Source organism: Mustela lutreola, chromosome X (genome assembly GCF_030435805.1).
Source record: "Mustela lutreola isolate mMusLut2 chromosome X, mMusLut2.pri, whole genome shotgun sequence".
NCBI lineage: Eukaryota > Metazoa > Chordata > Mammalia > Carnivora > Mustelidae > Mustela > Mustela lutreola.
This window is the reverse complement of record NC_081308.1, coordinates 93,290,614-93,313,709: the sequence shown is the minus strand read 5'-3', so window position 1 is coordinate 93,313,709 and position 23,096 is coordinate 93,290,614. Positions and strand designations below refer to the sequence as shown.

At 35.6% G+C, this 23,096-nt stretch overlaps 1 protein-coding gene and 1 pseudogene across 1 annotated transcript in view; both read right to left on the bottom strand.

The window, feature by feature from the left end:
- The window catches only part of COL4A5 (collagen type IV alpha 5 chain), a 253,144-nt gene that overhangs the window by 192,182 nt on the left and 37,866 nt on the right, over positions 1-23,096 (bottom strand). The gene's annotated exons all lie outside the window — the stretch shown is intronic.
- Positions 11,277-12,635, bottom strand: LOC131822165 (protein BEX4-like; annotated as a pseudogene).

The following is a 23,096-nucleotide window of genomic DNA, read 5'->3' as shown; positions in this document are numbered from 1 at the left end:
ACTATAAAAAAAACACACCTAAATTATCAGTATCAGAAATAAAAGAGGAGACATCATTACAAATCCAAGAGACCTTAACATGATAGTAAAGGAACACTATGAACAACTCTATGCTCATAAATTTGACAATGTAGATGAAATGTAGATGAAATGGAACCAATTCGTAAAAGTCTACAAATTACAAAACTCACCCCAAATGAAACAGATAACTTTAATTGTCCTATAACTATTAAAAGAAATTCAATTCATTGTTCATACCTCCTGAAAAAAAAATCACTAAGCCCAGATAGTTGCATTGACAAATTCTATAAACATTATTAATTAATTATTAATTATTTATTAAGCTATAAACAGCTCATTTTGTGAGGCCAACATTAGGCTAACACCAAAGCCACACTAAGTACAAAAAAAGAAAACTACATCCCTCACGAAATAAATGCAAGAATCCCCAATAAGCTATTAGCAGACTGAAGCTAGGAATATACATAAAGAATAATGTATCAGGACTAAATGGGGTATGTCTCAGGAATGCATAACTAGTTCAATATTTGAAAATCAATCAATGTAATCCTAAAAATTAACTCTGAAGAATAAAAATATCATGTAGTAAAAGTATTTAACAAAATTCAATACTCATAATAAAAGCAATGAGCCAGAAATATTAGAGTAATTCTTCAACCTAATAAAAAGCACCTACAAAAATACCTATGTAGTGGAGAAGGACTGAATATTTTTGGAAAGAAGAATCTCTCTCACTCAAGACTAAGCTGAAAGTCCTAGCCAGAGTAGCCAAAGTAGTTAGAGAAAAAAAATAAAATCCATATATATTGGAAAAGGAGAGATAATAATGTCTCGATTCACAGATTACACTATCTTCTATGTAAAAAAATCCCAGGGAATCTATAAAACATCTCCTAGAATTAATAAGTGAATTTATCAAGTTGTAACATAAAATATTAACATGCAAAAATCAATTTAAATCAAAAGTATTCTTATATGATAACAAGGTACAATTGAAAACTGAAACTGAAAAAAGAAACATCACTACCAACAAATCTTAAAATATTTTAGTATAAATCTAACAAAATATGAGCAGTTTTATATGATTTTTAGCATTTTTGCAATAAAATACTCATAGGGGAAATTGAAGACAATATAAATGGAGATTCATATTGTGTTTGTGGATTGAAAGATGCAATAGAGTAAGATGTCAATTTTACCCAAAATGATATATACATTTGATGTAATTCCAATCACAATCATAGTAGGAATTTTTGTAGACATAGAAAGGTTAGTATTAAAATTTATATGGAAAAACAAAGTAAGTAGAATAGCTAAAATATTTTTAATACAATAAAGTGGAAGAAACTCATTAAAGGATTTCAAGACTTAATGACAAAGCTACAGCAATCAACACAGAGTGGTACTGATGAAGAGATATACACATAGATTAATGTCAGGAAATAAAACCATGCAACTATTGTCAAATGATATTTACCAAAGGTAGAAAAGCAATTCAATGGAGAAAGAATGGTCTTTAAAACAAATGGTATTCAAACTGAAAATCCATAAAAACATGAACCTTAAATAAAATTCCAAATCTTATATAAAAATTAACACAAAATGAATGATATATCTAAATTTAAATTTCAAACCTATTATGTTTTTATAAGAAAATAAAGGAAAAAATCTTTCTTAGGGAAAAAAAATTCTTAGAAAATAGAATTTGTCTTACACACGTATACAAATTCTTAGAGACATGATAAAGAAAACATATTCTAGAGAAAAGAAAAATGCTGAGTGAAATAAGTTAAGCAGAGTCAATTATCATATGGTTTCACTTCCTTGTAGAGCACAAGGAATAACACGGAGGACATTGGAAGAAGGAGAGGAGGAGTGAGTTGGGGAAAAATAGGAGGGGGAGAGGAAGCATGAGAGACTGTGGACTCTGGGAAACAAATTGAGGGTTTTGTGGGGGGGGGGTTGGGTAAGCCTGGTAGTAGGTATTAAGGAAGGCACCAATTGCATGGAGCACTGGGTATGGTACATAAACAATGAATCTTGGAACACTGAAAAAAATAAAGTTAAATTTAAAAGAAAAATGATTAATTGGATTCATCAAATTTTAAAATTTTTAACTTGAACAACACTGTTAAGTGAATAAAAACAAAAACTATAGACTAGGAGAAAACATTGTAAATCACACAGTAAGCAAAGTACTGGTATCCCAAGCATAAAGAAATCTGAAGAGTTAGCAGTAAATAAACATCCCAATTTAAAAATTGGGCAAAGGACTTGAATAGATACTTCACAAAACAACAAAAGAAGTTATACATATAAGCATATGAAAAGACATTCAATGTCATGAACTATAAGAAAATGAAAACTAAAACCATGATGAAATATCACTACAAAGGAGAAATAATATATGAATAATTCCATTTCTCTACATCCTTGTCAGCATTTCGTAGTGTCACTATCTTCTATTCTCCCTATTCTTTTTTTTTAAAGATTTTATTTATTTATTTGACAGACAGAGATCACAAGTAGGCAGAGAGGCAGGCAGAGAGAGAGGAACGGAAGCAGGCTCCCTGCTGAACAGAGAGCCCAATGTGGGGCTCAATCCCAGGACCCCGAAATCATGACCCGAGCTGAAGGCAGAGGCTTTAACCCACTGAGACACCCAGGTGCCCCTCTTCCTATTCTTATAGGTATGTAGTGTCTCCTTGTGGTTTTAATTTGCATTTCCCTAATGGCTCATGATGTTAAACATAATTTCATATAATCTGCACATCATTTAACATGGAATTTATGTTCGTATCTTTTACCCTTTTTCTAATGAGAGTCTCCTTCCAATGATGGACTTTAAGCTTTTCATATATTTTAGATACTGATCATTTGATGGACATGTGTTTTGCAAATATTTATGCCCACTCTATAGCTTGTCTTTTCACCCTTTCAGCAAAGACTTTTACAGAACAAATGTTTTTAATTTGGATGAAGCCCGAACAAGTTATTAGTATTTCTTTAAATCAGTTAGGATTTGGGTATCAAGCGTAAGAACTCTTTACCTAGGACAAGGTACTGAGAATTTTCTTACTTTTTTCTAAAAGTTTTAAAGTTTTATTTTTACATTTATGTCTATGATTCATTTGAGTTAATTGTTTTTAAAGTGTGAGGTTTGGGTCAAGGTTCACCTTTTTGTCTATGAATATCCAACTGCTCCAGCATCATTGGTTACAAAAGCTACCCTTCTTTCACTGAACTGCATTTGTTTCTGTGTCAAAAATTAGCTGGGTGGGGCACCTGGGTGGCTCAGTGGGTTAAGCCTCTGCCTTCAGCTCAGGTCATGATCTCAGGGTTCTGGGATCGAGTCCCGCATCGGGCTCTCTGCTCGGCAGGGAGCCTGATTCCTTCTCTCTCTCTCTCTCTCTGCTTGCCTCTCTGCCTACTTGTGCTCTCTGTCAAATAAATAAAATCTTTTAAAAAAATTAGCTGGGTGTATCTATGTAGGTCTATTTTCTGATTCTCATTTCTGTTTCATTAATTCATGTGCCCACCCTTCCACCTTTACCACAGTTAGGTTTACTAACTGTAGCTATACAGCACGCTTAGTATCAGGTAGTGTGATTCTTCCACCTTTACTCTTTTTAAAGACTCACAACAGAGTTTTAAGCTCTAACCCAAAGTCTGAAGACATCAACTGTATGTCTACATATGTACTCAATGTCTAAGTACTCGTTGCCAAAAACATGAAATTCAGTCGTGGCGGTAGACAGAAGGAGAGAATGGAAAAGCTTAATTTTAAGGGAACTCTCTATGTAGTTTCACAGAATTTCTCTGCAAATCCAAACAGGTGTAACATGGAGACATGTTACATACATACATACATAATCAGCATTATTTCTGCAGTATAGAATCTGCCATGCATATATCTTAATACATATAAGTCATTTTAAAAACATGTGGGTGACTCATTGGATGAATATTAATAAAAACAATCATTTCCACATCAACCTTTCTCTACATTATCTATACTATAAATGCATTGAACAACACATCTGAAAAAACGTGTTTAATTTATAATGACAGACCAAAGTCCTTCTGAAAGTATATGCTTATCGAATGCTGAAACACAAATTAAGAAGATAGCATAAATGTACTGAAACTAGAATATTGTCTATAAAAGATTTAGCATGTCAAAATAGAACCAAATGTCCTCTTACCTTCTGCCTGCTATACTAATTACAACTGATTACATCATTACTTATGGATCTTTCCTCCTATTTTGCCCTTCCTATCACCCATTTGCCGTAAGGATCCCTTATATAAAATGCTGACCTATAAGTAAATCCATGTATGAAAATTGTGGGGCACCTGGGTGGCTCAGTGGGTTAAAGCCTCTGTCTTCAGCTCAGGTCATGATCTCAGGGTCCTGAGATCAAGCCCCGCATCTGGCTCTCTGCTCAGCAGGGAGCCTGCTTCCCCCTCTCTGCCTGCCTCTCTGCCTACTTGTGCTCTCTATCTGTCAAATAAATAAATAAAATCTTTAAAAAAAAGAAAGTGAATTGTTTTCTAGAATAACCATTTCAAGCAATTCAATAAGAGGTCCTGTTATACCTTAAAGCAGCTTCTTTTATGCAGTCTCCATGTTACACCTGCTTGGATTTGCAGAGAAATTCTGTGAAACTACATAGAGAGTTCAGTATTATAATTGCTTCAGTCAAATACAGCTTTAAATATAAAACCTGTGCTTAAAATTAATTTTATAAAAGCAATAAATCAGTATTATAAGCTTAAATAGTTGCAGTCTATTTTCTTTTTGAGACTTTTTTTTATTATTTTCTGAGCATTAGGCAATTATCAAAATAAATCACAATGTAAACAAGGCATCATTATCCTATTCCTGTCAAAATACTAATCTATCAAACAAAAGTGAAAATTGATTACAATATTAAAGAACATTTACATGATACTATTCTTTACATCAGTTATTTTATGCTGGAGATATAAAGTAAACCACATGTATGCTGGTTAATCCCCTATGCACTTCGGGAGCTCCCCCTGATGAAATATGGTACTTTATTTGATGGCTATATAGACCCAAGGATTAGGTCCCTTGGATAACAGAGAAACTACATTGTATACACATTCATTTTTTAAGAAAATCAGAACTGGAGTTAAACAACAGAATATCTATTACCATATGATTTCTACTGATGACATCACTCACCAACATGAACTATGTAAATAAAAACAAACACAGAAGAACACTACATAAAAACAGCCTAGTCACTAAACCCAATTCTTTCAAAGAAGGCTTAATTAAGAAAAAACTTTAACTCATCTATAGGCTATGCCAGTATATTTCCTAAATGCTCATTACTTGAGTTAGCAACTTATGAAGTAAAATTGTTACTCTCCTCTTTGACATCATTTTCCCTCTGAATTGACTCTACTCAAATTGCTTTATATGCATGAAGTACATTTTGTTAATAAAATCAAGAGTCTTTTCCCCTAGTGTTCTCTATTTTCTAATGAATAAGATCTCTAAAATAAATGCACACTTACTCAACTCCCATCTACTACTGCTTATAAAGATACCTTTTTAAAAATCCTTCATCCCATTGCTAAGTCTCAATAGCTATTTCAATAGCTACTAAATGGCCCATTTGAAATCTATTTTAAAATGCTGTCTCTATAAAAATAAAAGTGAGAGTCAACCATACTTAACATAATAAGAATGCTTATCAGAAGGTACAAGTGAAACAGAAAGGCTTTAAGAGTTGGGCTTAGGGGTGCCTGGATGGCTTAAGTGTCCAACTCTTAATTTTGGATCAGGTCATGATCTCAGGGTCCTGTGATGGAGCCTGGCATGTCAAGTTCAATGCTCAGCACGGAATCGGCTTAGGATTCTCTCTCTCCCTCTGCCCTTCCCCTTGCTCACTCTCTTTCTCAAATAAATAAATCTTTTTAAAAATGAGCTGGACTTGGAAGAAATAGAAATACTGCAGAACAAGGTGCTAGCTGGAAAGGAGTTTATACATACTATCCTACTCAGAGTCAAAGAACCAAAAATCCTGTAAAGACTCAGTGATGTTCCATACTTATGCAAAACTCATCAATCCATTTGCTCACAGGAAATAGCTTAGCTTCTATATATAATAAAAGAACAATAATTAAAATTTAGTTATAGGTTATAATGCAACAAAAATGGCCAGACACTTTCAAAATAGCTTTCAATCTCTATAAAAGCGTATTTTACTAATAAACAGGAATTTCTCCAGTTGTATTAAATATTTTACTTATCTATTTTACTTGTCCAGTTAGCTATAAATAGCAGGTTAAATCTCTCCCTTTCTACCATTTCCATCTTTCCTTTTCATCTTTATTGATGAATGCTATATTACATTTAAAAAAATAAAAACAACCTCAAAATGGGCCAAAGACCTAAACATAAGAGCTAAAACTCTAAAGACTCTTAGAAAAAACATGAAAGAAGGTCTTCGTGAATTACATTGGATTTAGCAATATTTCTTGAACATGACACCAAAGCCACAGGCAATAAAAATAAAAATAGATAAACTGGACTGTATCAAATGTAAAAGCTTCTGTGCATTAAAGGACCCAATCAACAAAGTGAAAAGGCAACCAAAATATGTGCACATCAAATATGGTAAGAGACTAATATCCCGAATATATAAAGAACTTCTACAACTCAAAAACAAACAATAACAACGTGATTAAAAACAAGACAAAAGATTTGAATAGCTATTTCTCTAAAGGAGATATAGAAGAGGCCAAAAAGTACTCAAAAAGATTCTCAATGTCACTGATCATTAGGCAAATGCAAATTACAAACCACAATGAGACAGCACCTCACACCAATTAGGATGACTATCATGAAAAAAATATGTCTTGGTGGGGATGTGGAGAAACTGGAGCCCTTGAACACTGTTGGTGGAAATATAAAATGGTGTAGCTGCTACGGAAAACAGTATGGCAGTTCCTCAAAAAAAAATTAAAAAATAGAATTATATGATCTTAGTAATTTCACTTCTGAGTACTCATAAAAATTAAAAGCAGGGTCTCAAAGAGATATACACCAAAATACTTCCAGTTGACCTTATTGTTTATTTGTTATTCCTTTCCATGGGAGGCAGTGGTTAATATATTTGCCTCTATGTTTTCCACAAGTGCCCCCCAAGTAGCTGCCTTGGCCTTGGGAGAGTTCTGAGTTAGGCAAAATAAGGGCAAGTCTTTTGAGCTAGTCCTTCAGGGAGCCACCAAACTGGTCAAAATAAATGACCACAATTCTTTAAGAATGAGGCCACTTCAAAGCTTCTGCCAAACTATAGAGCAGGGCATGGAGACTAGGTAAATTAAACTGTCACAAAGCTCTCTTACTGATATTCAACTGCTATTTCCTTGATTAAACATCTGCATGGTTGCTGTAAATTTTTTATTAGTTTTCAGAATGCCAGTAAGTTGATTCTGAGAATATTTGCTAGTTTATTTGCTGCTTTTGTGGAAAGATGAATTTCTGGCATTCTCTACTCTGCCATGTTCATTGGAATCAAGCCTGATTACACCTAAACACATTTTCAATCCAAAAAAATTAAGCATAGCATCGAATAGGTAAAATGTGAAAAACAGTTAATAGATGAAGTACCACACTTTGATACAGGCAAAGAGGGCCTCATAATTTAGCAGACCCCATGCTAGCCATTCTTCAGCGCCTCCCAGTTCTAGGAGAGAAGATTCTGCAGGGCCAAAGGGAAAGAAGAAGCCTGTGCCACCAGAAGCCTGTGCCTCCCCCTTCTAGATCATAGTTTGAGTACCCAAGATCTCAAAATTCCCTGCCCAAATATCCCCAAGCCACTTTCATGAGCCCACAGAGGACTTTTCTTCAGGTCTACTCTCCACCAGCCTTTTCTCAGCCCTCTAGCCTTTCTTTCTTTTCTTTTTTTTTTTTTTAAAGATTTTATTTATTTATTTGACAGAGAGAAATCACAAGTAGATGGAGAGGCAGGCAGAGAGAGAGAGAGAGGGAAGCAGGCTCCCTGCTGAGCAGAGAGCCCGATGCGGGACTCGATCCCAGGACCCTGAGATCATGACCCGAGCCGAAGGCAGTGGCTTAACCCACTGAGCCACCCAGGCGCCCCCCACTAGCCTTTCTTAAACCCTAAAGAAAATTATTCATATAACCATTTTGCCCATTCTCTCAAATACAGTACATGACTGGTAGCATTTTATTATTTTTATCCAATGAATGCCTTGAGGTATTATGGCTTAATTCTCTCTCAGGACCCACTCTGAAGCATTGTTCTGGAGGGAGGATCTTGCTATCTATGTGCCTAATGTTAGGTCCAAAGGGTTGTCAAAGCAAGTTGATGATAGGGACCATGGACAGAGCTTCTATACATAGCCTGGAAGAAAATGTATATTAGAGTGAGGTCCCTCATGAAGACAGAGTCAGATACCAAAAGAGGAGGCCAGAAAAGGACTAGGAGTCAAATTCCCCAAGGCAATCATATCCCAGTGTTAAACAGGAGTTTGAGAATTCTAAACTTGATTATAACCTTCCAGTTCATTATAAAGGCATAGGTCAAAATGTGGGACTACAACATTATATTATTTAATAGTTTATTAACTTGGTTTAAAATTTTTTAAAGTTTTATACATATGGTATGAACAGTTGCATTTGTATTTTTGGCTCAATGTACACAAATGTTGACACAGGCCTGAATAGATAAACCAAACCAATTAGCTACCTCTGTAAAGTTAATGAGGTTCAAACTGGATAATGAACTAATGGTAGTTATTAGTTCAACAATTTACATTTTATTATATTTATAAAATATACATAAATATAAAATAAAGATCTGAAATTTGTCTGCTTTTCTAAGAGTAATTTGTGTAATTTAAACTTTAGGGTATCAGCAACTTCCTAAAAACAATAAGAAAACTCCAAATCAACATTTCATCCCAGATAACTATAATACAGTAATAGATAGTTTTCCTAAAAACTGTCTTTTAGGCCTAAATAAGCCTACTTAAAAGTAGCATAGTTTCATAAACTACCCTTATTAATAATACCCTATCATAAATACAGAAAATTCATAAATTATTAATAAATAATACCTTATCATAAATTCATAAATTTCATAAATTACCCTTTATTATTAATCATAGTAAAACCTAAAGTCCTTGCTAAATGAAATGGTCCTGCCCACTGTCCCTACAAAGGGCAGCCACAGGCAGTCATGTTTTATACTACATGATCCAGAATTCCCATGCATGACTGTAGGTAATTATAGAACAGGAAGGAGCAAGGTAATTAAAAAACAATCAATCCTTTGGTTGGCCAGTAGACTCAGAGGGGGCCAGCATGAAAAAATAAACATACCAAATAGACTGATTAGATTTCCTCCCATGAATTTGAACTAGAAAACAGAAAGAGATTAACCTAGGTAGCAATAGGAATAAAGCCAAGAGGTCATGATATAGAATGGCCTCAAAGGCTATGTTGGCCACATGCAAGCCAATATTAAGAGGAAACAACAAGTATGAGAATGAGAACAAAAGAACAAAATAAGTACAAATAGATAATATGGAATCCTGAAGCTCAAAAACAATTTATCTTCTCTTTTCTGCCTCACTTCTTGAATGCTCTATAGTTGTAGTCTACAATAACCTACTCATCCATATCTTGGAGTATATTGGATATCTGCATCTCATAACCAGAGTATTCCTATACTTTCCTAAAGTAAACAGACTGTTTCTCCAATCAAGATTCAAACAAATCAGGGTACCTGGGTGGCTCTTTGTTAAGTTTCTGACTTCAGCTTAGGTCATGACCTCAGGGTCCTGGGATTGAACCCAGGGCTCCCCGCTCAGTGGGGACTTTACTTGCCCCTCTCCCTCTGCTCCTCCCCTGGCTTACGCTCTCTCTCCCTCTCTCAAATAAATAAATAAAATCTTTATTTAAAAAAAAAAGGTTCATGGAGTGCCTGGGTAGCTGTCATTAAACATCTTCCTTCAGCTCAGGTCATGATCCCACAGCTCAGGTCATGATCCCAGGGTCCTGGGATCAAGCCCAGCATCGGGCTCCCTGATTGGCAGGGAGTCTGCTTCTCCCTATCCCTCTGCACCTCCCCCAACACATGCTCTCTGTTGCACTCTCTCTCTCTCTCTCAAATAAACAAAATCTTGAAAATAAAGATTCAAATCACACTGCATTCATTAATTTGTTTGAGCAAATTATAAATACTTAGGGGTGCCTAGGTGATTCAGTCAATTAGGTGTCTGACTCTTGGTTTCAGCTCAGGTCATAATCTCAAGGTCAAGAATTAAGCACCTCCCCTGCAGCTCTGCCACTCAGCACAAAGTCAACTTGAGATTCTTTCCCTCTCCCTTTGCCCCTCTCCACTCCCGCGCTCTCATGTTCTCTCTCTCTTATTTTATTAATAAGTAAAATATTTTTTTAATTAAAAAAATATATTGATCTATTTGAGAGAGAAAAAGAGCAAAAGTAAGAGAGAGCATGAGCAGGGGGAGAAGAAGAAGAAGGCTCCCTGCTAAGCAGGGAGCCGAATATGGGGCTCAATCCCAGGATCCTAGGATCATGACCTAAGGCAAAGGGAGATGCTTAACTGAATGAGCCACCCAGGTACACCAATAAGTAAAATACTTTTTTAAAAATAAAAAATAAGAGTGAAAAATAAATGGTTGTACTTTAACAAATGAAATGTACAAAAGAATCAATTGTTTGAAATATATGATCATTCCTAATATTCCTATTTATTAACATGCCATTCAATCTGAAACATATTTTACAGTAGGTTTCAACTGTAACATGTCAGGAAGCATACTTATTTTGCTTTCCAGGATATCTATTTTGTAAATATTTTATGTATTTGAGAGAGAGAGCATGAGAATAGGGGTCAGATGGAGGGAGAGAGGAGAGGAAGAAGGTGACTCTCCACTGAGCAGGGAGCCTGATGCAGATCACAGCCTGAGCTAAAGGCAGCTACTTAACCAACTGAGCCATCCAGGCACTCCAGAGGGTATCTATTTTAATATGAACTTTACACAGGCTTCTATAGACTCCTTGATGTCTTATGTCTTATGTCATATGTTTAACATTATCAGCCACTTATTTATGTCAGATTTCTCATACCAAAGATTGTGTATGCCTCTCCTTTTTTTAATTAAAAAAGATTCTTTTTATTTTATTTATTTATTTATTTATTTTGAGAGAGAGAGAGAGAGAATGAGCATGCATGGCTGGGAGAAGCAGAGGTATAGAAATCTCAAGTAGACCCCCACTGAGCAGGGTGCCTGGCCTGGGGCTTGATCTTAGGACCCTGAGATCATGATCTGAGCTGAAATCAAGAGTCAGACACTTAACCAACAGAGCTATCCAAGCACCCCATGCTCTTCTTTTTGACATATATTGCCAAGTCATCAGATATATTTAAAATGCTGTGTATTAATGGCTCAGAAAATACCTATTTAAGCCATAATTAAATCATTTGCCAATCAAATCCATAACTTCAGATACGTAAATTTCAAAACCTTAAACAGTAAAATCAGAAATATCCCTGTAACTTGAAAACTGATATACAAGTTTGGTATTCCTTTTTGTACTGGCTACTAATATCTGTAAATAGATCTATTCAAATGAGTTTATCATGCCATTTACCTGCTGGAAAAAATTCTATAAATGCTGTTATTGCTATATTATGTATCATATTACATTATAAATTCCATGAACTCAGGAATCCTACCTTTTTTTCCTTCTAAAACTGCTTTATTAATTTCATATTATGAAAAAAATAGTTTTCCCTAAAACTGGGTGAAATTGTCCTACTGGACAGAAAGTTTTACACTGAAACAAAACAATATTTAATTACAAACTTCTAAGTGGAAATACCAAAAAGGTTATAGAGAAAGTTAATCACAAAACTACAAGTTTCTAGAGCAGAGGCCATATTATTAACCTTGGGGAAAATCTTAGGATTCAAGGTATAAGCAAAAGTCATAATGATTATCAGGTTCAGGAGTTTGGAAGCACTTATAATGCCTCATTTGTTGCTCCTTAGTCTTTCTCCTGATTTCCATCGTCTGCCCTATGAACTTTTCCATATCATCTCCCACTTCATTGTGGTCAATATGCCTGTTAGGTATAGCTCATTGAAAATTAGAGACAAGCTGTCTCATTCACCACAGCCTAACATTTCCTAAAGGCTTCTGGCCTTCACCCTCCTCTCCAACTGCACGATTCCTTTGCATTCTACATGGGACCCTGTTCTCTTTTGTCCTCCTGCTGGGCATTTTCCACATTGAGATTTTTCATTGCTTGTTTCTCTTTGGATGCCATGGCTCCTGGGCCTATCCTTGCATTCTCCCCCTCCCAAATCTCTTCACGAGTGCACAGCCAAGACACTTAGACCTGCACACATGCACTCCCTCTGACTCCTGTTCTTTGGGGCTGCCCCTGGCCCACATGCCTTCAGGACCACTGGGAGCAGGTACTGAGAAGGGAGCCAATGACTGCTGGATTTTTGGATACTGTCTTTTTAACAGCTATATACTGACAGGTCCAGACAAAATGCAGAGAAAGTAGTAGGGGCTCTATAAATACTTGTTGAATGAACAATTAACTCAAGAAAACTCAAGTAAAATAGATACTCACATATCAAGGAAGAATTATAAACTTACCTAAATGTTTGTATTACTCCATAAAAGGGTATCTCCAGGACAGCCCTTATATTTCTATTCTCTCCTAAATAGTCACTTGCTCATACCTGATTCGCTCCATACCCTCAATTTCTTTTGATTCTGGGTTTAAAACTACCAAATAAGAAAATTTTCAAAGAATACACTCTCCCTCTGATGAATCCTGTTCCTCTAGTCAGTAATCCTCTCCTCAGACCATATTTATTTTGGACCAGAGACAAAAATATTTACAGTAAATATCATTACAAAAATTCCTTAGTCTATATTCAAGTCCTTCCTTTAGTATAGTCAATTTCTCACTTATTCACAGGGTTATAACCTTTAAAATCAATATTAGTACTGTAAACAAAATATTATCTCTTAATTGCAATGGAGCAAGACAAATATACCTGCATTGTGAATGAGTACATGAATGAATTAATAAGTAAATTAATAGTAAATGAATATTAGTGAGTTTAATCATTGTCAGCAAGTCTAAAAATTTGAAATCTAGATTAATGTATGAACTTTCATCTGACATCAAAACAAGGAAAACACAAAAGAGACTTATTATGGGTAGAAAAAAATCTAAATAATGGATTGCCATACAACGCTCATGGATTGGAAGACTCTATGCTAAATATGTCAGTTCTCCCAAATTGATCTGTAGGTTTGGTTCAATTCCAATTAAAATTCCAGCAAGGATTTATAGACACAAACTAATTATAAAATTTGTATAACACAGGCCCTAGAGTACCTAAAACTACCTTGAGAAAAAAGAATAAAGTGGGAGGAATCAGTCTACTTAATATTAAGGCTTGCTATATAGCTACAGTAATCAAGACAATATGTTAATGGTGAAAAAACAGACACCTAGGGGCGCCTGGATGGCTCAGTGGGTTAAGCCTCTGTCTTCAGCTCAGGTCATGGTGTCAGGGTCCTGGGATCTAGTCCTGCATTGGGCTCTTTCCTCAGCAGGGAGCCTGTTTCCCCCTCTCTCTGCCAGATTCTCTGCCTACTTGTGATCTCTCTCTGTCAAATAAATAAATAAAATCTTTAAAAAAAATACCAGACACCTAAATCAATGGAACAGAGTAAAGAACTAAGGAACAGATAGATCCACACAAATAAACCCAGATGATTTTTTTTTATGAAAGTATAAAGAGCACTTCAGTGGAGAAAAGATGGCCATTTCAACAAATGGTACTGGAGAAATTAAAAATGAATCATGGGGGACGCCTGGGTGGCTCAGTTGGTTAAGCGGCTGCCTTCAGCTCAGGTCATGATCCCAGCGTCCTGGGATCGAGTCCCACATCAGGCTCCTTGCTCAGCGGGGAGCCTGCTTCTCCCTCTGCCTCTGCCTACCATTCTGCCTGCCTGTGCTTGCTGTCTCCCCCCCTCTCTCTGATAAATAAATAAAACCTTTAAAAAAATAATAAAGATTTAAAAAAAAAAATGAATCATGGAATTAAATCTTAGAAATGAAACTATAAAACTTTCAAAAAATCTTTAGTATCTAGAGCTAGGCGAAGAGCTCTTAGTTGACACCATAAGCACAACACATAAAAAGAAGATATTGAATAATTGGACTTCATCAAATTTTAAATCTTTTGCTCTGCAAAAGATCCTGTTTAGAAGAAGGGCAAGGATTGCATGGAGCACTGGGTATTATATGCAAACAATGAATCATGAACACTAAATCAAAAACAAATGATGTACTGTTCTAACATAAACATAAGAAGATAAAATAATAATAAAAAAATGAAAAGACAAGTTACAGATTGGGAAAAAATATTTACAAACCACATATCCAACAAAGGACTAAAATCTAGAATATATAAAAAACTCAAAATCTCAACAGTAAAAAGAAGAAACAAACCAATTAGAAAATGGGCAAAAGGCAATGAAGAGCCATTTCACTGAAGAGGATACAAAGATGGCAACCAAGCACATCAAAAAATGTTTAACATCATTAGCCATTAAAGAATCACAAATTGAAACCAAACTGAGCTATCACTACACACCTGTAAGAACACCAAAAATAAAAAGGAGTGACAATAGCCTATGCCAGTGAAGACAAGGAAAAATTGGATCACTCATTTAGGATAAGAATGCTACTCTGGGGGCACCTGGGTGGCTCGGTTAGTGAAGTGTCTACCTTGGGCTCAGGTCATGATGCCAGGGTCCTGGGACTGAGTCTCACATCAGGCTCCCTGCTAAGCAGGGAGTCTGCTTCTCCCTCGGCTTGCCGCTCCCTCTGCTTGTGCTCTCTCTCTCTCTCTCTTCCTCTCAAATGAATAAATAAAGTCTTTTAAAAAAGAGAGAATGCTACCCTGTAACAGTTTCACAATATCTTAGAAAAGCAAATACACAACTACCATATGACACAGCATTTAGCCCCCAAAATGAAAATTTCTGTTTACACAAAAAGCTGTACAGTAATATTCATAGCAGCAGTATTTGTAATAGCCCCAAACTAGAATCAACTGAGATTTCCTTCAATATGTGATCGATTCAACAAACTCTAGTACATACATAACATGGAGTATTACTCAGCAATAAAAAGGAATAAACTTGATAATCAGAAGAACTTGGATGTATCTCCAGGAAATTATGCTGATCAAATGCTAATCACATAATGTTATATACTATATTATTATATTTATATAACATTTTTGAAAGGACAAAATTTTAGAAATAGAGAACAGATTATGGGTTGCCATGAGTTAGGAGAGTGGGGGTGGGGCATGGAGATGTGTGTGGTTATAAAAGCGCAATACAGATATCCTTGTGGTTTTGGAACTGTGAAGTATTTTAACTGTGCTGGAGGACACATGAATCTGTATATGTAATAAAATTATATAGAACTAACACACACACTAATGAACACAAGTAAATATGGTGAAATATGAACAGACTGGTATTTCATGTTAATATTAACATCCTGGTTATGATAGTATACAATAGTTTTGTAAGGTATCACCACTGGGAAGAAATAGGTAAAGTATACAAAGGATCTCTCTATATTATTTCTTAGAACTGCATGTGAATCCACAATTATTTTAATAAAAATGTAAGTTTAAAAAGCCATTTGAAAAGTTCACTCTGTTATAGAAACTTCTAAATTAGTAATGACCATAAATTTATTAGTAATGACCATAAATTTAATTTCACATTTCAAGTTGTCTACATAATTGAGACTCTTAGTGAGATCAATGCATATAACTTACTACAATGTTCAATCTACCCACCACTGACCAGTAAATATTTAGAACTGCCTGTGGTTACAATTAAAGTAGAACTTTGTTGGAAGAAAATGAAGATCAGTAAGGAAATATGTACAGTAAGAAAAAATCTACCTCTTCAATGCTATTATTAGAAAAGCACTTTGAGTAATTCATTTCAATACAAAGTCAATATTAGCAGAAAGGAAACTCGAGCAGCATTAGAATAAGACCTTACATAAAAATGAAATTAGAAAATATGTGGGAAAATGTTTTTAAACATGCAACCTCAGAACACCAATGTAAATGTGATTCAATTCAATTCAACAAACATTTTATGAGTATGTAGTTTATGCAAAGCTCTAAGCTAGTGCTAAAGGGGAATACAAATTATATCCTTTAGAAGTTCACAATCTAGTGAGGAAGGCAGACACATAAATAGCTAATGACGATACATGGCAGACATTGATAAGTGCTTTAATAGAAGCGATATACAGTTCCATAGACAAAGCTCGGGGAACAATCTGTTGTATGATACGAAAGAGTCCAGAGCCAGTTATGAATTAGCCAACACATTTAAATATACCGTTAACTTCTAACCTTCCTACAATGTGTCTTAGGCATTGAGAAAGGAAATTGCAAACACATCTTTCAAATGAGAACATATCATAATTTTAAATAAGTCTATGTAAATTCTAACACACTGGTAAATTTCTAAGAATAATTCTATTTTTCTTAAGATATTAAAAAACTTTAAGTACAGTAAGTACTTAATACTAAGAAGTAACAAAATATTGACTTAAATTTCTTATGAGTAATTTAAATCATTTAATATTATGAGGGGATGTTGGTTCAGTTGTTTGTCAACTATGATATGTTAGCTGTATAGTGAGTTAATTGTAAAAAGCTAGTGATTCTTTAATTTTTTTTTTTTTTTTTTGTCAGAGAGAGTGAGCACAGGCAGACAGAGTGGCAGGCAGAGGCAGAGGGAGAAGCAGGCTTCCTGCTGAGCAAGGAGCCCGATGTGGGACTCGATCCCAGGACGCTGGGATCATGACCTGAGCTGAAGGCAGCCGCTTAACCAACTGAGCCACCCAGGTGTCCCAGCTAGTGATTCTTTAAAACATGTAAAATGTTCTGGCTTAGAGTTTGATGTAAAGGTGCTCTTTGGAATTACCCTTGTTCTGTTACGTAAAAAAAACATGCCCATAGGTATATGTTAAGGAGAAAAGATATTGTGCCATCAATCCAGTAGCATCCCAACCATCATAAAAAGCGAATTATTTTTTATAAATATCACAGGTCTTAAATATATGAAAAGATGTTTAACCTTACTCAGAACACAATAAATGCAAATTAAAATCTCAACAAGATACCATTTTTCACCTATCATATTAGCAAAGATATAATGTTTGATAGCACAATGTACTGGTGAGGGTTGGGGAAACAAGCACTTTTATCTCTTGCCAGTATAGGTACAACCTCCACGGAGGACAATTTGACAATATCCGTCAAAATGACAAAGGCACATACCACCCAACTCAGTAATTCCATTTCTAGAAATTTATCCTATAGATAGTACACATCTGAAATGACCTATTACAAGGTTATTTGTTGCAGAAATATAATAGAAAAAGCCAGAAAACAAGTTACATATTTCTCAATAGAGGATTGGTTGAGTAATGGCAAATCCATACAATTGAATAAGACTACATAGCCATAGCTCTTTATGTACTAATATGTAATGATCTTAAGCAAAGTACAGAAAATGTGTAAAAATGAGGAAACATAAGTAAATGTGTAAAAATAAGGAAACATAAGTAAGTGCAAGTATGTTTTCAAGCATCCATGCCTATATGCATGAAACAGCTCTAAAAGTAAAAACAAAAAAAGTTAACATAGGATGCCTCTGGAAAGGAGAACTATATGGCTAGGCACGAAGAGTGGGAAATTTTTAATTGTATAGGCTTTTATAACTACCAAAATGTGAGCCACCTGAATCTATTACCTAATCAAAAATAAATGTAAGCAGAGCAGGAAGTGGGGAGGGGGAAGAAAAAGAAAAACAATCCAAAGTAGCACAGCACATCTTCTTAAAGTACCGGGGAATTGCTCAATTGCCCGGCATTTTTTTTTTTATTTTTTTATTTTTTATAAACATATATTTTTATCCCCAGGGGTACAGGTCTGTGAATCACCAGGTTTACACACTTCACAGCACTCACCAAAGCACATACCCTCCCCAATGTCCATAATCCCACCCCCTTCTCCCAAACCCCCTCCCCCCGGCAACCCGGCATTTTTTTTTCAAAGATTTTATTTATTTGACAGAGAGAGAGAAATAACAAGTAGACAGAGAGGCAGGCAGAGAGAAAGAGGGGAGGAAGCAGGCTCCCCGCGGAGCAGAGAGCCCGATGTGGGGCTCAATCCCAGGACCCTGAGATCATGACCTGAGCCGAAGGCAGAGGCTTTAACCCACTGAGCCACCCAGGCGCCCCGCACAGCACATCTTCTTAAGCAAATTATTATAGCTAATTTCTCCTGTCTAAAAAACACCTTGGGGCAGGATAAAAACCAAGGGAAACAACTTATTTCAGTTACAAAATCAGCAGTTGGCCAGGCTGATGTTTGTTTCATGGTATTGTAATTTTTCAAGTTATTACAAGTATTGTTAAGTATTCTAAGTATTTCCCCACTGTTTCCCGATTAGCTATATGAGAGCTTTACCTTTAGCAGGTCTTCCAGATCCAAAAGAGAATACCTGGTCAGAGAATTGACAGTTTGGAAAAAATAAATCAACACTGTATACATATGATGGAATCACATTACAGTACTGTGAGGGTGATTAGTTTCAAATTAGTGTATATGGAATAAACAACTTTGATTTACTTATTTTTCCTCTGAAAACTATCAGTTAACTCTTTTTTCTTTCACCCTCCCTTTCTCCCTTCCTCCCCTTTCTCACACACATACACAATTTTAGAACTCAATATGGGTATTTTATTCTGTGCCCCATGTACAATTCTACTATTGCACTCATCATGCCATATTATAATTTGTCTCTCAAATGAACTGTGGGCTCTTTGAGGGTGCGGAGATTATGTACTACTTAACCTGGCATATGTATTGGAATGCAAAAGTTTAATGACTGTCTCACAAGCCTCCTCCTCCAAACACTTTCTAATGTAATGATCATTTGCTTTATTCTGATAAATTTAAATTAGAAAAAGTAACAGTGATATCATATTCTTCCACATTTTCTTGTTTTAAAAACTTTGGGAAATCCTATATGAATCTTGGACAGTCTATCTGAACATTTGCATATAGGACTATTTAGATTTGGCATTTAGACCAAAGGATAGTAAGATGAAAATATTTTTAAAGTATGTTTTTTGAAAGCATAAACAAAAAATTTTCTGTGGCACCTGGGTGGCTCAGTGGGTTAAAGCCTCTGTCTTCGGCTCAGGCCACGATTTCAGGGTCCTGGGATCAAGCCCCGCATGGGGCTCTCTGCTCAGCAGGGAGCCTGCTTCCCCCCCCCCTCTGCCTGCCTCTCTACCTACTTGTGATCGCTGTCAAATAAATAAATAAAATCTTCAAAAAAAATTTTATTGGTGCAGCCAGTCTGGAGTTTCCTCAAAAAGTTAAAAATAGAACTACCCTATAATCTAGAAATTGCTCTATTAGGTATTTACCCAAAGGATACAAAAATACAGATTCAGGGTGAATGCAATAGCCAAACTATGAAGAGCCCAAATGTCCATCAACAGAAAAATGAATAAAGATGTGGAGTGTATATATATATATATATATATATATATATATATGTTTGTGTGTGTGCATATATATAAATATATATATTTATATATATAACTTTTATATATATAAAGCTTTATATATAGCTTTTATATATATAAATTTTTATATATATATAGCTTTTATCTATTTATATCCAGTGCAATATTACTCACTAATATTTATATTATGTATAAATATATTTTATATATATATTTATATATATATATATACAAATAAAAAGAATGAGATCTTGTCATTTGTAGTGATGTGGATGGAGCTAGAGCATATTACGCCAAATGAAATAAGTCAGTCAAAGAAAGACAAATACCATATGTTCTCACTCACATGTGGAATACAAGGGAACAGATGAACATGTGGTAAGGTGGGAAAAAAGGAGATAGGGAAACAGACCCTAAGAGACTCTTAATGATAAAGAACAAACTGAGGGGTGATGGAAAGAGGTGGTTGGGAGATGGTCCAGATGGGTGATGGGTATTAAAGAGGACACTTGTGGGGCACCTGGGTAGCTCAGTCTGTTAAGCATTTGACTCCATTTTAGCTCAGGAAACTGTGCCTTGCGTTGGGCTCACGCTGGGTGTAAGATTCTTTCTCCCTTTGCCCCCACCTCAAAAAAAGAGAGGGTACCTGTTGTGATGAACACTGGGTATTGTATTTGATGAATCACTGAATAGTACTCCAGAAACCAATATTGCATTGTATATTAACTAAGTAAAATTTAAATTAAAAACATTTTCTTTTGATGGCTGCAACATGGGGGCTTAAGTGGTAGGAGAATAATAAATGAAACAAGATGGGATTGGGAGGGAGACAAACCATAAGTGACTCTTAATCTCACAAAACAAACTGAGGGTTGCTGGGGGGAGGGGGTTTGGGAGAAGGGGGTGGGATTATGGACATTGGGGAGGGTATGTGCTTTGGTGAGTGCTGTGAAGTGTGTAAACCTGGTGATTCACAGACCTGTACCCCTGGGGATAAAAATATATGTTTATAAAAAATAAAAAATTAAAAAAAAAACAAAAAAAAAACATTTTCTTATGCATGGTGTGCTGGTTTGAATAGTCTTCCCAAAATTCAGGTCTACCTCATGTCCTCAGAATGTGAGCTTATTTGGAAGTAGGGTCTTTGCAGATGGAATCAAGATAAAATGAAGTCATATTATATAGTATTTTCCAGCCCAACTGTAATGAGATAATCAACAAAGGCATAAAAATTATTTTCTACATTTCCCAACGTGAGACTCTTTGAGCCAGCTTAGTCACACAAATCCCAAAAAAATCAAGTGCATTTCCATGATCCAGATTTGGATGTAAGAAGCAGATCCAGCTATCTATGAACCAGGAGGGGGGCCTTCACCAGACATTGATTCTGCCAGCACTCTGATATTAGATTTTCCAGCCTCAAAAACTGAGAAAAATAAATTTCTCCCCTCATCTATGATACTTTCTTACAACAACCTGAATGGACTAAAATAGTAATTATCTCTAAAAATACAATAAAAGAAAAAATACTATATAATCATCTCTGTAGATGCAGAATTTTAGTAGCCATTTTTTATTAAATTTCTCACCTAACTAGAAATAAAAGGTAACTTCTCTAATCTGATAAAAGGCAGCCCATAAAACCCACAACTATCACAGTTTCTCAGCAGAGACACTACTGACATTTTGGCCTGGATGATTCTTTGTCATGCAGATTATGTGGGTGGGGGTACTGTGCATTATGGGATATTAAGCAGCATCTCTGGCCTCTACCCAGTAGATGCCAATAACAGCCCCCAATCGTAACAACCTAGAATGTCTCCAGACATTGCCAATTGTCCTCTGTGGGCAAATTTCCCCACCCATTGAGAACCACTGAACTACCATGACATTTAATAGTAAAAAACTGAATGCTTTCCCTCTAACGAGCAAAACAAGGCAGAAATAACTATCTCACCACTTTGCTCTCCTTGTTTCCACTGAATATTGTACTGGAGGTCCTATCCTGAACAGGCCAAGTAAACAACTAATAGGCAGAAAAAATGGAAAGGTAAAAGTAAAACTGTCTCTTTTAAAAAATGGCATATAGGAAATTCTGAAGAATCTATAAAAAGTTACTACAAAAAATAATAAAACTGGTACACTGAAATGTATAAGTCATTGCCAAGAAAAATTAATGAATACCTAAAAAATAAACATACCATAAACATGTAAAGAAAGATTCAGTATCATTGTCAATTAGTCTGCAGATTAAACACAATCCAAACAAATTTGCTCTGCCTGATTTCAAGTCTTATAATAAAGCTATAATAATCAAGACTAATCAATAATACTGATTGTGTAAGGATAGGCAAGCAGATTAACAAAACAGAGTAGAGGGTCCAGAAAATGAAAAGTAACTCAATAGGGAATGGATTGTGTTTCCAAAAAGCAGTGAGAGAATATATTTAAAAACTTTCTGGATGGACATCAATAAAATGGTACAGTAGGAAACTCTAATCACCTGTCCCTCTGCAGAAACATCAAAAAAATCAAGAAGAAATTGTCAAAACCAAATTTGTCAGAACTCTGGAAAATGATTTAAGCTTTACAATAACCAAACAAATGTTGAATCAAGAAATATACAAATTAAAATGTCTGTGGTCATTTGGCTTGTCCTTACCTAGCTGCCTCCCTGGCTCAGTGGCACTTTTCAAGAGGGTAGCCACATTCATTGTGGGACCCTTATCCCTGGTACCAGGGGCAGCAGAGCAGATTTCATTCATGAAGAATTGTTTGTCTGTTCTAACCTGTCAGGGAACCACCTGAAGGACTGATGCAAGGCATTTAACTTTGTTTCACGTAACTTGGAAAAGATACAGGGAAGTAGAGCTGTAGGCATCTTGAAAAAACACTGTAAGGTAAAGGAAAAACTCACAGTTGCCTGGGGCAAAAGACTGAAGGTGAGGAATGTGGATAAGGTACCAAAAGCCTGGGAGGAAAAGCAATGGAGCTTTTTGGGGAAAAATAGGGCATTAAACTCTGGAAAACAGCATGGAGGTTCCTCAAAATGTTGAAAATAGAATTGCCCTATGACCCAGCAATTGCACTATTGGGTATTTACCCTAAAGATACAAATGTAGTGATCCGAAGGGGCACGTGCACCCGAATGTTTATAGCAGCAATGTCCACAATAGCCAAACTATGGAAAGAACCTAGATGTCCATCAACAGATGAATGGATCAAGAAAATGTGGTATATATACACAATGGAATACTATGCAGCCATCAAAAGAAATGAAATCTTGCCATTTGCGACAACATGGATGGAACTAGAGCGTATCATGCTTAGCGAAATAAGTCAAGCAGAGAAA